We start from the raw sequence: 13921 nt of genomic DNA on the forward strand, positions 1-13921 counted from the left end.
CTTGCTTCCTATCTTTAGGAAAAATGAGGTCATTATACTATCATTTTTACAGATGGGACTTGGAAACATTAAATGACTTTTCTAGGGTTGTAAGGGGGCTGTATCTGGCTTCCAGAAGATTGTCAAGTGCTTATTCAACTAAGCCATCCTGCCCCTTAGAAATTTCCGTTTCTTACGCCTCAGCTTTTCTGCCCCGAATTCTGAGAAACTCCAGGTACAGGTCAGAAATCTGCAGCAATGGGGGTGAGGACAGGTCAGCTGGGCAAAATTTTGAGGGGAAAAACCACTTAGGGAGCCCCGTACACTGGGGCCAAACTCTTGTCTGAGCAGAGAGGAGCAATGCAGGACTGGGGGCGTGTGGGAGACAGGGGCTGCGAAGTTATAGCTCCTTTGCTCTGAGAATGAGCGACGGTATTAGAACAAGTGTGTGGTAGGTAAGCTGTCACCGACTAGACTGTGTGATGTCGAGAAGTCCCGTCCCCCACCCCTCCGGACTCCCCCTTCTCTGCTCTAACCATCCAATTACTTAACTTCTCTGCCTAGGGATTCGCTTCCCGCCCATCTCGTCCTCCACCGCATCTTAGCGCTGTCCGTGGTGCTGACCGCCAATCCCCTGGTTGCCGTTTCGACCAGCTGGGATCTCTGGTGCGCCCAACCTCCCCTCCCGGCCTCCCACCTTTCTTTCTCCAGGCACTGCACACATAAATCACGGGTGGGAGGCAGGCTTGGTTCCCGCTCGGTTCCCCCTGCACTGGGAAGCTGCCGCCCCGCTTGCCTTGCTCACACAGGGCTTTGCAGTAGTGGTGGCAGCCGCGGCAGAAACCGGCTCTGGGGAAGCAATTGATTCATCTACTGCCAGCAGCCCGGAGTTGCCTACGCGGACTGGAAAGGAAGGCAGAAGGGAAAGAGAGAAAGAGAGAGAGAGAGAGAGAGAGAGAGAGAGAGAGAGAGAGAGAGAGAGAGAGAGAGAGAGAGGCGTACAGAGCGAAAACCTTCATCCATGTGGAGGACAGTCTGAGGGAGCCACTGTCCCTTGTCCACTGACTCACTGGCTGGTCCGAGTTTTCTCCGCTTCTGGCAGTGGTATTTCTTTTTGTCTTGGTCCTGCATGATTTAGGGGTAGTTGATGTGTCTGTGTGTCTGCGTGTGTGCACTGGTGCTTTGATTTTATTTTGGGAAGAGTAGGAGACTCAAATGAACAATTTTCTTTCAGGCACCTCCGCTGAGCTTTTGAACCAAGTCATTGGGACTTAGCGTCTTCCTACCCGGCAGGGAAGGGAGGAGTTGGCAAGAATTTGGTTCACCCTTTCCCCCTGCAATCCTCCCGCGTCGCGGTAAGTGATATTCTCCTTGGTTGTGCAGATGGGCTAGGGGTATTAGAATCCCAATTGTGATGTGTGTGCATGAGCTGGTGGGGTAAAGGGTAGTTGGGAGGAGAAGGGTATCGAGGAACGAGTATGCTTATTTGCCTACATTCTGCAGTGTTTTATCACCTAAGCGGCATCCCAAAGCCAAATGAGATTTTGGCTTAGTGCCCAGGGAGGGGGTAAAATGTGCTCATGTTGTAGGCAATGCGATCAAGATTGTGGCTTCTGCCCAGTTTGCCCTCTCCTTTGCAGCAGAACCTGGTGAAAGTAGCCGGCAGTTCTCTGAAAGAGTTAACCCTTTGTGGGGGTGGCTAGTCTGGCATGGAGGAACTCTGGGTATTCTGACTTAGCAAGTGAGTGCTTATCCCTGGAGGGGAGGGGGTCACCTGAGACTGGAAGGGTAACTCTTGCCTGAGCACACTGGGTAAGATTTGCACAGGACAGAGCTTAGATTGTACCCAATTCCAGGAAGAGCTGAATAATTTAATTGTGATGGTTTTTGCGAGGTTGGCTGTTCCTGCTTTCCTGAGATGGGAGACGTGGGAGCCAGGAAAGGGCCACACTCTGCTTAGGATGAGTGGTCAGACTGGCCAGAAGGGAGCAGCCACTGCCTGCAGAGGAGATGATGTTTTATTTTCACAGGTGGCGTAACCTGTAAGTGATTGTATGGGGAAGCATCCTGGCACTAGCTTGGGAGATTCTATCCTTGAGTTCGTCTCACAAGGAAGGAGGGGAAAAAAGCTTGTTCAAATTCTGGGGAAAGATTCCAGGTTCCAGCTTCAGTTTTGTTCCAGGGTAGACCATCCCCCTGCACTAGTTTCTTTTTCCAAGATCCTGATGGGGAAAGGCTGCACCAACCTGTTAGTGAGTGGGAAGTGGAAGTACCTTGAAACTGAATCCAAAAGCTCACATTTAATTTTGAAATGCCTTTGATGCTAATCTGTGACCCATCAAAAGGGGATTTCACCTTGCTTTCTGCTTTGATTACATCTACTTTTCTGGAAATGAATGCCCTTATTTTCAGCATCTTTGCTATTATCTCAGGGGCCAACTCAGTGTTCTGCACCCCCAAGGATTTCCTTTTTAGATTCTTGCTCTTGGAGGTGGGAGGAATAAAACAACAGTCAGAGATTGGCAAGCCTGAAATATAAGCAGGGTTCACTCACTCCTTTTTTCTCTAGCCCCATAGCCAAGAAGAGATGCTGAAATCCCAGAGCATGTGCCTGCTCAGGCAGGACATATGAGGCAGAAGGGGAGGGTTGTCCGGTGGTTAGTGCCAAAGATTTGGTACTCAAAATCCCTAACTTCTCTTCCTAGTTTCCCTTGCTGGGTGACCTTGAGGAGGAAGTTGCCTTAGATTCCTCACTGGGAAGCCTTGAGTGTGAATAATGAATGTATGGAAATTTTGTTCGAATAAAGAACCACAGATCTGGCTATGGGTGATATTTAAAGTATTGAAATTTGGTACTAATTGATCAGAATGGCTAGGGTCCTGGAATAGGGGATCTTAGGGGAGCCCTGCTGTACTCAGTGTTAATCTTTTAATTGCTAGATTATGGAGAGGTTTGGGGGATCTTAGGGGGCTGTCAAGAGAGCCACGGAGGCCTCAGGGGAGCCTCCCCATTTAATTTTAATATTTTCATATTTTTATTTTATTTTAATGTTTTAATACTTTTAACAACTGGTTTAGTCAATCGGTCACGCCAGCCCAGCTGGGATAGCTAAGACTTGGGTGCCCAGATGTGGACACTTCCCAAATATCTCTCCACTGCCTCACTTCCTTAGGGTTGGCCAAGATCCAAGAGGCCGCCCTCCCTCCTCCCCCGTCACATTTGAAGTGGTGCATTGTGGTGCACCAGGGAGAGGGAAACAGAAGCTTCTGGAAAGAGCTTTGGACTTGGGTCAGGAAACCTGGGTTCCAGTCCCAGCTGTCTCCCCTTTCTGGGCCTTGGTTTCCCCGTCTATGCCATGGGGCAGTCTGTCTGGGTGGCCCTAAGTCCCCTTCCAGTTCTGGGGTTCTCTGACTCTGAGATAGGTATGTGTGTGAGTGTGAGTGACTGCACACGCCCACATTTCTAGGAACGGTTAGCACTGTGCTTGAGAATTTATCCTGTGTCGGGGAGAGGCTCTGTTTGGGGTGAATGGGGATAGGGGAGTCTCTTGTGAGAACTTTGCCAGATTTCTAGAATCCTGAGCTCAGCTGGAAAGGGGTCTGCTTTATTTATGGCCTCAGGGGCACAGAGATGTAGATTTTGCAGCACTTGAAGGCTCCATAGAGACTCTTCTCAGGAGTAGCAGCAAGGACCCCTTGGAGAACCTCTGCTCTGAAAAGATGCATATACACACAACACACAGCATCGGGGGTTGGTGGATCCTCTGTAATGCCCATGTGAGCAGCCTCCCAAGTTCAGAACCTCTGATTTAGTTTGACCCTTTCCGGGGGGCCAAGAGAAGAAAAACAATTTGCCTAAGACCACACAGTAAGTTATGGCAGCAGCATATAAACCCACCATTATGAAGACCAAGGCATCATCCCCTCACTCCTGGCTCCAGCAGTCCCTACTCCCCCCATCCAGCCTGAGGCACAGAGGAAGGATGTTCAGCAGTGTCTCTCCAGCCCGTGCTGGTAATCAGGAAGCTTAGCCATGGAGATAAATGTGGACATTTCCTTTCTGGTTGACAGGAGAGAGGCAGCAGCCAGAGATTCTGTGATTCCACAGGGGTAGCCTGGAAAGTCAGTTCCCCCAGCTCACTCTGCCTTTCTCCTTCTTACTGCCCTGTACAGACACTGGCTGCTTTGTCTGAAGATGTGCATTCGGTTGGGGTGGCTGCTGTTGGGCTTTCCTTGTAGGATGTGATATGATGCTCTAACTCTTTCCCTCTCTGTGAATGGGTCCTACAGAGTTTATGGCTTTCCAATAAAAACCACCATGACACATGGACCTGTCTTCTGCCCTTCACCCTCATTCAGTGGGGAGCTGATTGTAATTGCAGATAAGGCAGGAATTGAAGTGAAGGCAACGAGAAGAAAACAGTGTGGTTTATTTCTGTTAAGAGCTGTGGCCATAATCTGGGATAAAAATAATTCTGGGACCCAGTCATGGTGGGCTGGAGCTGATGATTTTAAATAATTCAGCTGCCACCCAGGATGGAGAGCCTTGATGTGCTGAGAGAGTGAAGGAGGCACTGCAGAAATAGCCCCCTCCTTTCTGTGCCTCACACCTGTCTGCCTCCTTAACCAGCCATGGGCTACAGTGTGGGCTCTGGGGGCAGTCAGATCTTACTTCTAATTTTGACTCTGACATTTCCTTGCTGTGTAATTTCAGGCAAGGCCCTCAACCTCTCTGAGCCTCAGTTGCTTCAGTTAGGTTTATTGGGGTAGCATGATATAGGGATTAAGAGGATGGGCTCTGGAAATAAATTTCCTAGGCTTAGATCCTGGTCCTAGCACTTTCTGATTGTGTCACTTCACCTCTCTGGACCTCAATTTCCCCATCTACAAAATGGGAATAAGAATGCAGTTGTGAGAATTTTAAGAGTTCATGATCACTTTATACTGAGCCTGGCAAGGAGTAAATGTCCAACAAATGTTCGTAATGGGGGCGATGTTGGTGATGGTAACAGCAAAATCACCCCTGACCAAAACAAGAGCAGGGTGAGGTAAAGGAAGGTGAGTTCTTTGGGCTAGTTGTGTAGCTGTGTGACTCACAAGAGGGAGGACAAAGCTTGGAGACAGGAGCTGCCAGCTCCTCTTTTTCCCCACTGCAGTTCCCCAGTTGGTGGAGGTCCCCAGAACTCAGTTTCTTCTTCTGTGAAATGAGCATAATGACTCCCTCTCTGGCTTGTGAGGCTCTAAACAACTAACAGGAGAGTCATGAGCCTGGGGGTTAGGCCCCAGAGAAGAGTTCTAGCAGAAGAAGCCCTGTTGACCACTCAGTCTTTTGTTCCTTCAAGTCCCTGGGAGGTTTTTGCTGAATCATCCCAGGCTCTAAGCTCTGAGCAATGTATTTTCTCTAGGAAACCTGAGCCTTCCTTCCCTTCCCTGGGAAGTGCTTTTCCTGCTACAGCGCTTCTTTGTAGGAGTCCTCAGGTGCTACAGGGTGAGATCCTTAAGGGCCAAGGCTGTGCTGTCTTCATTTTTTGGTGTCCGGGTCAACACACAGCAGGTGCTCAGCAATGACTTACTGAGTGAATGAATGAATGAATGAATGAAGCTCAATTGATTTACTAGCAAACATGTCAGTTTGGGGCCTGTGGTCCAGCCAGAGGCCTGCACACAGTAGGTACTCAGTTAGTATTTGTTGATTATGATGAGTCATTGGTGAAAGGTTTGAAAGGACTTGGCTCCTGTCTCAGATTTGCTACAGGGAAAGGACAGGCCTCTCTCTCTTCCTGCCAGAGCACCCATTGCTATTTATCATGCATTGCACATTTATTGACTACCTACAGTATGCCTGGCACCATGATGGGCATTGGGAATAAAATGGCAATAAAGACACAATCCTGGCCAGGTGGGGTGGTTCATGCCTGTAATCCCAGCCCTTTGGGAGGCCAAGGTGGGTGGGTTACTTGAGGTCAGCAGTCCAAGACCAGCCTGGTCAACATGGTAAAACCCGATCTCTACTAAAAATACAAAAATTAGCTAGGTGTGGTGGTGTGTGCCTGTAACCCCAGCTATTTGGGTGGCTGAGGCAGGAGAATCACTTGAACCTGGGAGATAGATGTTGCCGTGAGTCGAGATCACACCACTGCACTCCAGCCTGGGGCAAGACTCTGTCTCAAAAAAAAAGACACGATCCCTTTTGGGGCTTAGATAAAGTAAGTGCCTACCTACATAATGTGATCTTTTGGCGGGAGGGTGTGGTACAAAGAGGGCTCCCTGAGTCACCTGAAGACATTCAGTTCACTGATACCTGAAATTTCCATCATTCAAATTTTATTCTTTTTCTTAAGGCTCTCCTCTTGGTTAAAGAGCAGGTGCTTTGGAGTAAGTTAATGCATCCAGCCTTATTAGTGATTTACACTTTAATGAGAAACTATAAGAGCCTTTCCTAAAAGTGAAGCAGGCTTGGTTTCTTGGAGCAGGGGGAGGGGGCTGCATTACTAGACTTGCAGGCAAAAGAGGGGCAAAGGACAGAGAAAGGGGGATGTTGCTGGATTTACATTCTGTTGGGGGGTAAAAAGCTCTTGATGCCCGGGGTCACCTGATTAGCCTGAATCAGGTGGTCCGTCTAACTCAGTGGTTCTCAGTGTGGTTCTCCCCACCCTGAAGCAGTATCAGCATCACCTGGGAACTTGTTAGGAGGGCAAATTCTTGGGTTCCATCCAGGCTTGCTGCACCAGAAACTCTGAGTGGAGGGCTCCCACTGCTGTAAGTGAAGGCATTTTTTAAAAAATGCAAAATACTTTTACAGGTGTTAACTATAACAGTTCTAAGTATGTTGTAAGCTTCTAACATTTTGCCAAGCTGCCCCCATCATCCCCCAAGGGGCTGAGCAGGGTAAGAGCAGGCCCATTGCCTCCTGTACATACCATTTCCTTTCTGCTACTGAATCCCACAGGAGCACAACCTGGATCTAGCATGTTGGTCCCATTCCCTGCTAACCTCAGACAATTCCAAGGAGTCACTTTTTGCTAGGCAGGACCCCAGCACTCAGTTTCTCAGGTAGGTTTGTGGCAAGGCCTTCGTAATCAGCTGTCCAACCAGGCCAGGTCTTTGGGATTTGCAGGCAGTGGCTTTGAGAGGGAACAAAGATTTTTGTTTTTTTTTTTGAGATAGGATCTTGCTCTGTCACCCAGGCTGGAGTGCAGTGGCATAATGATCATAGCTCACTACAGCCTTGAACTCCTGGGCTCAAGCAATCCTCTTGTCCCAGTCTCCCAAGTAGCTGGAACTACAGGCATGACCATGCTGGGCTAATTGTTTAACTTTTTTGTTAAATGGAGGTCTCCCTGTGTTGCCCAGGCTGGTCTCAAACTCCTTGATATCCTCCTGCCTCGGCCTCCCAAATTGCTGGGATTCCAGCCATGAGCCACTGCACCCAGCCAAAAGTGATTCTTCTTAGCCCAACTCTGCTCCCCATTTGGGCCAGGAAAAGAGGGGAGGCAGCAGTGCTGAGGGCCCAGGCTGCTGTATGCAATGTCACTGTGGTTTCCTCGAAGTAATTGTCTTGCTGTCATTGGTTTTAATGATATAACACATGCTTAAATCTCATTGTAACGGAGCCCTGTCAGACTCTGGTTTAGTAATCCATCCAGTGAGCAAGATAACATGCCTCAGGAAGCTGGGTTTTTTACCACCCCCTGCAATTAATCAACAAGAGGAAACTCATCTGACAGCATCATAATGATGTTTGGTTCGTGAGGGAGTTATTTAGAGAGCGAGGGGGGAAATATCTTCTCATCTCTCAATATAATCTGAGTGAGTTCATTCAGCTGCCTTTTTCTTTTTCCTCTCTTTCTTTTCCTTGTCTTCCTCTTTAATGCACCTACACAATGACGAGTGGTGACTTGTGAATGGAAGCAGTTTTCAGCAGAGAACATATTATGTAAGCAGGTTTTGGTGCCAGCCATTGATGGTAGGGTGGTGTTCTGAGGCTGCGGAGAAGAGAGATGGTTTCTCGAAGTTTGTTGGAAGGCTTTTCATGCAAGGTGCTGCCAAACAGCATCTGTGTGGTCCGCTCCATTGCACATCTTCCTCCCTGCCCCCTTTCCCCTTTCCCTCTCTGCCTGCCTATGTTTTTCGTCTGTCACTGTGGTGCTAAGTTCCTAAGTCTCTGTCTATCTCTCCCGCTCTCTATCCTTTTCCCTGCCCCTGTCTCCTTACTTTTCCCACCCTTTAAATAATTCCCTGCTTTCTCCTTGCAGTCTCTCTTTTCTCCCCGTCTTTCCCTCTCTCCCTTTCCCTCTCCTCTGCCCCTGGCCTCTCCTCCTTTTCTTTTTTTTCTCTCTCTCTCTCCATCTTCCTCCTCTCCTAACTCCTCTGCCTTCCTCGTCCCATCTTTAAGACAAACAGAAATTACTTGTCAAGGGAATGCGTTTGTGAATTCCTGAGACTCCAGGTGATGAGGGCTCCAAGTAGGGTCACCAACCGTTCAGCTTTGCCTGGAGCTGAAGGGGGGTTCTGGGATATAGGACGTTGTGTTAAAACTGAGAGGCAGACCAGGCACAATGGCCTGCACTTGTAATCCCTGCTCTCTGGGAAGCCAGGGCAGGAAGATCGCTTGAAGCCAGGAGTTTGAGACCAGCCTGGGCAACATGTGAGACTTCTGTCTCTACAAAAAAGTTAAACAATTAGCTGGGCATGGTGGCACACGCCTGTAGTCCTAGCTACTTGGGAGGCTGAGATAGGAGGATCACTTGAGCCCAGGAGGCTGAGGCTGCGGTGAGCTGTGGTTGTGCCACTGTACTACAGCCTGGGTGACAGAGTGAGACCCTGTGTCTAAAACAAAACAAACCAACAACAAAAAAGAATGGAGAGAGGCCTGGGCAAACTGTGTGATGAGTTGGTCATCTTACCTCCAAGCCAAATGCTTGGAGTTTTGTAGAATTTTCAGAAGGTCAAAGATTCAGCTTTCTGGGTGAGTTGCCTGCCTTCCTGCTCTGGTGGCACACAGTGGTTCTGAAGCCCTCCTAGGCTTGGCATTCTCTGCGTGGCTCTGGCATGGACTATCTAGACACACAAAGGCCTGTCCCTCAGAGCTCAGAGGTCAATCAAGGGCAGGAGACTTACTCCTTTCACCTTACCTAACCCCTGTCCCTGACAAGACTGACCACCCAGCTAGTTATTCGCTCATTGGTCACCTGGGGGATATCGGGTAGAGACTGCAGATGGTTCAATGCCCGAGCTTCTCAAACTTGAACCTGCATCAGAACCCCTTGCAGGAGTTGTTAAAACACAGAGTTTCTGATTCAGTGGGACTAGGATGGAGGCCAAGAATTTGCACACCAAATGAGTTCCCAGGCAGTGTTGATGCTGCTGGCCCGGGGACCACACTTTGAGAACACCTGCTCTCTGCAGACTCATTCCCCCATTCCCTCCTTTCCAGACAAGTCTTGTACACTGTTCTAGGCACTGCAGACTCAGCAGCGAGGGAGCCAGAGTTCCCTGCCCCCTGGAGCCGACAGCCCAGTGGGTGGCAAAACCAATAAACAAGTAAACGCATAAACAAGAAAACTCCAGACCACGTGAAGTGCCAAGAAGGAAGGAGATAGGAAGACTCGATGGAGAATGACAAGTGATGGGTTGGGAGACAGAGGGGCGAGACTAATTTAGAAAAAGGGCAGCCAGCAGAGGCTGAGTTTCTAGGAGTAAACAGCCATGCGCAGAGGGTGAAGGGAGGATGAGCCACACCTGGGAGGTGGGGGCAGTAAGTGCAAAAGCAGAGACAACCGTGTTGTCCACGAAGGACAGACAGATGGCTGGTGTGAGTGGGGTGAGGGTCACATGGCAGGGACAAAGGGAGACAGGGCCCTGGTTAGGCAGGACCTCCCAGGGTAGCTAAGGAGTCTGGGTCTGATTTTATTTTGCAGGGATGGTTTTATGCCAGAGTGATGTGACCTAATTTACAATGTTGGTAATGATTGCTTTGGTCTCTGAGTGGAGAAGGGAGCAGGGGAGATGGGGTGGAAGCCAGGGGACCAGTGAGGGGAGCTGTGATGGGGCAGGGACCAGGTGGTGGCAGATATGAAGGTGGCGACATTTGGGGTGAATTCTGCTCGAGTGCAGACAGGCTTTACTGATGGATCAGACTTAAGGGGAGAAGGCCAGAGGAATCAGGGTCCACTCCAGTGGGACGGGACCTATTCCTGGCAATGGTGCAGCGCTTGTGATCCTAGGGACATGGAGAGGGGCCTTGGCTGTAACCAAGGGCCAATGGCTTACGAGGCAAGGCCTCAGTAGTGTGTGCAGAGTCAAGGCCTTTCGGGGAGCTCCGCAAATGCCCATTCCCTGCTGGCTAAAATGCACAGTTCCCTTCTCCCTGGAAGAAAAAGCAGCAGCTTGGGTTTCTTTGTTTGTTTGTTTGTTTGTTTTCTCTCTCTCCCTTGAGTAGTGGCTGGATTAATCTATCAGCATGAAGCAGGATATTGTAACTTGGCGAAGGCGATGACACCCCGTGAAGTGGCAAGCTGGGGTGTCTGGCCAAGCCTTTCTCTAGGGACTGTGGGAAAGGCTGCTGGATGTGATGGAAGACATGAGCTTCTGGTGTCTGCAGCTTCCTCTCTGATCATTAGAGACCTACCTGTTGTTCCTGGAGTTAGCTAGGCCCATTCAGAAAAGAACCAGCCAGACTGGGCTTGCACCTAAGGACGAAAGCAGGAGAAACCAGCATTTGGAGCAGGAGCTGGGCCCTTGGCGGGGAAGGAGACTCTTCACACAGAGCAAGCAGTAGGCTTGCCTTTCAGATAGAACCTGCCGCTGTTTCTGTAGATTTTCTTTCTTCCTTTTTCTTTTCCTTGGAGGGGTTTATCTGACCGGGAAGGCCTATGTAGCCAGCCTTGGCCAACTTCTGCAGAGGGGTCAAGTCATGTCTTCTCATCTGAAGAATGGATAAGTGCTTCGAGGAAAGCTCCCGAGGAAGAAATAAGTGGTGTACACTCGTGTGGGTGACCCGGAGGGGGACTGTGCTTTTGATTATAATGAGAGGGGAACTGGCCTCATTTGTAGCCTCTCTGTTATTCACAGAGGACTCTTGTGCTTCGTAGATTAGAAGAATCTTTGTTAGGGTGTGAGATGATGAGAGTTGAGTTATTTTTTCCTTCCTGGTACACAGCCATCATTGATCCTTGCCCATCTCTTCCTCCGTTTTTCATTATTTATTCTCTTTGCCTCATACCCCATTCCCCTCCATTCATAGACAGCCCTATTCTACTCTGCTTATGCGTATTTCTTTTGCTTGTATATGTCCCTTCAAAACACGTATTTTTATAGCTCTCATAAGTTCTCACTTCTTTTCCACTCAGCAGTATGTCTTTAAGATCCATCCATGTTGCAAGGTGGGCATCTAATCTTTTGCTTCTAATTGTTGCTTTTCTCCAAGGCATCAATCCCCCAGTTTGTTCTCCATTTTTCTTATATGAGTTTCCCTCCAGCAACCCAGAGTATTTCTGAAAATTTTTTTCCCTGCACTGGCCAGCTGGGATTCTTTCAGGACAGGAAGACTCATTTTAATAGAGATTTAATGATCGTTTGGGCAACACAGGTGGACGCTTTACTCTTTCACTTTGATTCTTTGCCTAACAAATGCTGAGTGTCCTCATGACATCAGACACCACGCATGCGTAGAGGGAGGCAGGAGAGAGCAGCCGGTTCTGGAGCTGGGTGGATGTGGGTTCGAATCCTGCCTCTGCTACCCACTGGCTGTGTGACCTTTGCCAAAGTGACTTAGTCTCTGGAGCCTCGGTTTCTTCTTCTGTAAGACGAGGGATAACGCTAGTATTCATTTTATAAACCTGCTTGAGAGTGAAATAAGATGATGGCTAATGTGCTTTGTGTGATGAAACTTTTTTAAAACAGTCTCCTGGGAGGTTAGGTAAATAGATATTTTTATCCCTTCCAAGTGCGGCTGGGTCTGCCTGCTGTGCTGTGTGTGTATGTGTGTGAGTGTGTGTATGTGGTACTGTGAACATAGGGGGTATGGTGTGAGCATGTGTGTGTGACTGGTGTGTGTGGGAATGTGTGAGTGCACATGTGTGTGTTCGGGAGTGGTCCCTGGCTCAGGCTGAGATGTTGCCCCCACCCCCCCTTAAATGGCTACTTCCCACTCTGTGTGGAGAGACCCTGCTCCCATCTGGGGTAGCCACACTGGCTCCTCACCACCTCTGTCTACTCCCCAGGGCCTCTGCCCTCTCCACAGGGCCTCTGTCCTCTCCCCAGAGCCTGGGTTTCCTCATGTAATGCCGACGTTGCCTCTGGGAATAGATTGGTGAAAGCAGAAAGGCTCATTTTGTCCTGAACATGCTCAGAGGGTAAAATGCTACAGCGGCTGGAAGTGGGAGTCCTTGAGTGGCCAGAGAGGCCCCCAGAAGCTATCCAAAGCCTGGGATTGAGAAGACTCCAGGTCGGAAAATTCTTCCTCTGGTTGTCATGGCAGCAGGTCTGGATGGGAGCCTTTGTCCCAACTGGTCACTATGGGGTGGTCATTTCTGGTTGACACCAACTGTGAGGGCAGCCCCAGGTCACCAACTGATGCCCAGAGGGGCTCCTGACCTGCTTCCAGCATTACATCACCCTATTGCTAGAAAGGGCACTGAGTTAAGAGTCTATCCATTTGGGCACAAGTTCCAGATGTGTCTGATAATTCATCCTTTCCTTCTCTCCCAGATAGAGAGGGAGAGAATGAATTATCAGGGAGAGCATGAATTAAGGCCCATGGATGTCCATATGCTTCTTCATGGAGTCACAGAGCACTCTGTGTGGACTGCCGTGCCCTTTGGGGTACATGACTGACCTCCTTTAGTCCTCAAGAAGCCTTGGGAAGGAGACATTATTATTATTATTATTATTATTATTACTACAATTTTTCAGACAAGGACACAGGCAATAGAAGATAAGGAAACCTCAGTACCCCCAATTTACACTGTCTACTTACTATTTGCAATTGTGAAGATAAAGCAACTTAAAAGTGCTTTTTAAAAAGTAAATAATAAAGCTCTACAGAAGTCGATTCTCTGGTCTTTAGTTCCTTCCAGCTTGGATCCAATGCATGGATATCATTCCAGTAAAGGATTGGGCACACTGGCCAGGAAGAGGCAGTATGCGCAGTCCTTAGAAGCACAGCTACTGTCCCCAGACCACCTGGATTGGAATTCCAGCTGTGATACTTGCTATCCTGTGATCCTGGGCAAGTTACTTGGCCTCTCTGGCCTCCGTTTACTCATCTGAAAGATGGGAATAATAATGGTACCTCCCTCATAGAGTGGCTGTGAGAATTCCATGAGTTAATACAACATGAAGCACTCAGACACTGCTGGATACATGGCAAGTTGTTTGTTATTGTATAGGACTTGAATTTTTTTTTAAACATTACTTTTAGATTCAGTTTTTTTTTTCACAATAACTTTTTGAAGAGGAGAGTTGGAATTACTTCCTCCATTACAGATGAAGGAACTGTGCCCCATAGAGGCAAACCAATTTCCCAAGATCACAAGATTAGTTAGGAACAAAAACCAGGTTCAGTCGTCAGGGATGACAGTGGCCAAGCCATAAAGCTCCAAAGCATAGCGGATCCACCGGGCCAACCACAGTCACAGGCTGGAAAAAAAAAACAGACAGTGAATTTGGTGGTCTCAGGATCCTTCCCGGTGGATCCCATCTGGTGGGGCTGTGAGCACTTCCAGGTGGGTGCAAGTGGTCACTGCACCTGCTCCAAGCCACAGACCACCCAACAGTGCTTGCTTCCCAGAGGGTGGAAAGTTGAAACCACACCCCTGTATGAGCCATCAGCAAACCGTTGGGCTCTCTGTTCTTTAGCCCCATCCATTGGTTGGTTGAAGCCTGGGATGCATGTGTGCATCAGGCACGTGTGGCCCTCGTGACAGCTGGCTGCCTGGTG

The 13921-nt window shown here is 48.9% G+C and overlaps 1 protein-coding gene across 1 annotated transcript in view; it reads left to right on the plus strand.

Moving 5' to 3' along the window:
• The first annotated feature begins 560 nt into the window (after window positions 1–560).
• RPH3A (rabphilin 3A) overlaps window positions 561–13921 on the plus strand; it is a 114217-nt gene continuing 100856 nt past the window's right edge. Inside the window, 2 exon segments of the mRNA XM_050749963.1 lie at window positions 561–1083; window positions 1214–1334. The gene's annotated coding sequence lies outside the window, so the exon portion shown is untranslated.

This window comes from Macaca thibetana, chromosome 11, assembly GCF_024542745.1.
Source record: "Macaca thibetana thibetana isolate TM-01 chromosome 11, ASM2454274v1, whole genome shotgun sequence".
Lineage (NCBI taxonomy): Eukaryota > Metazoa > Chordata > Mammalia > Primates > Cercopithecidae > Macaca > Macaca thibetana.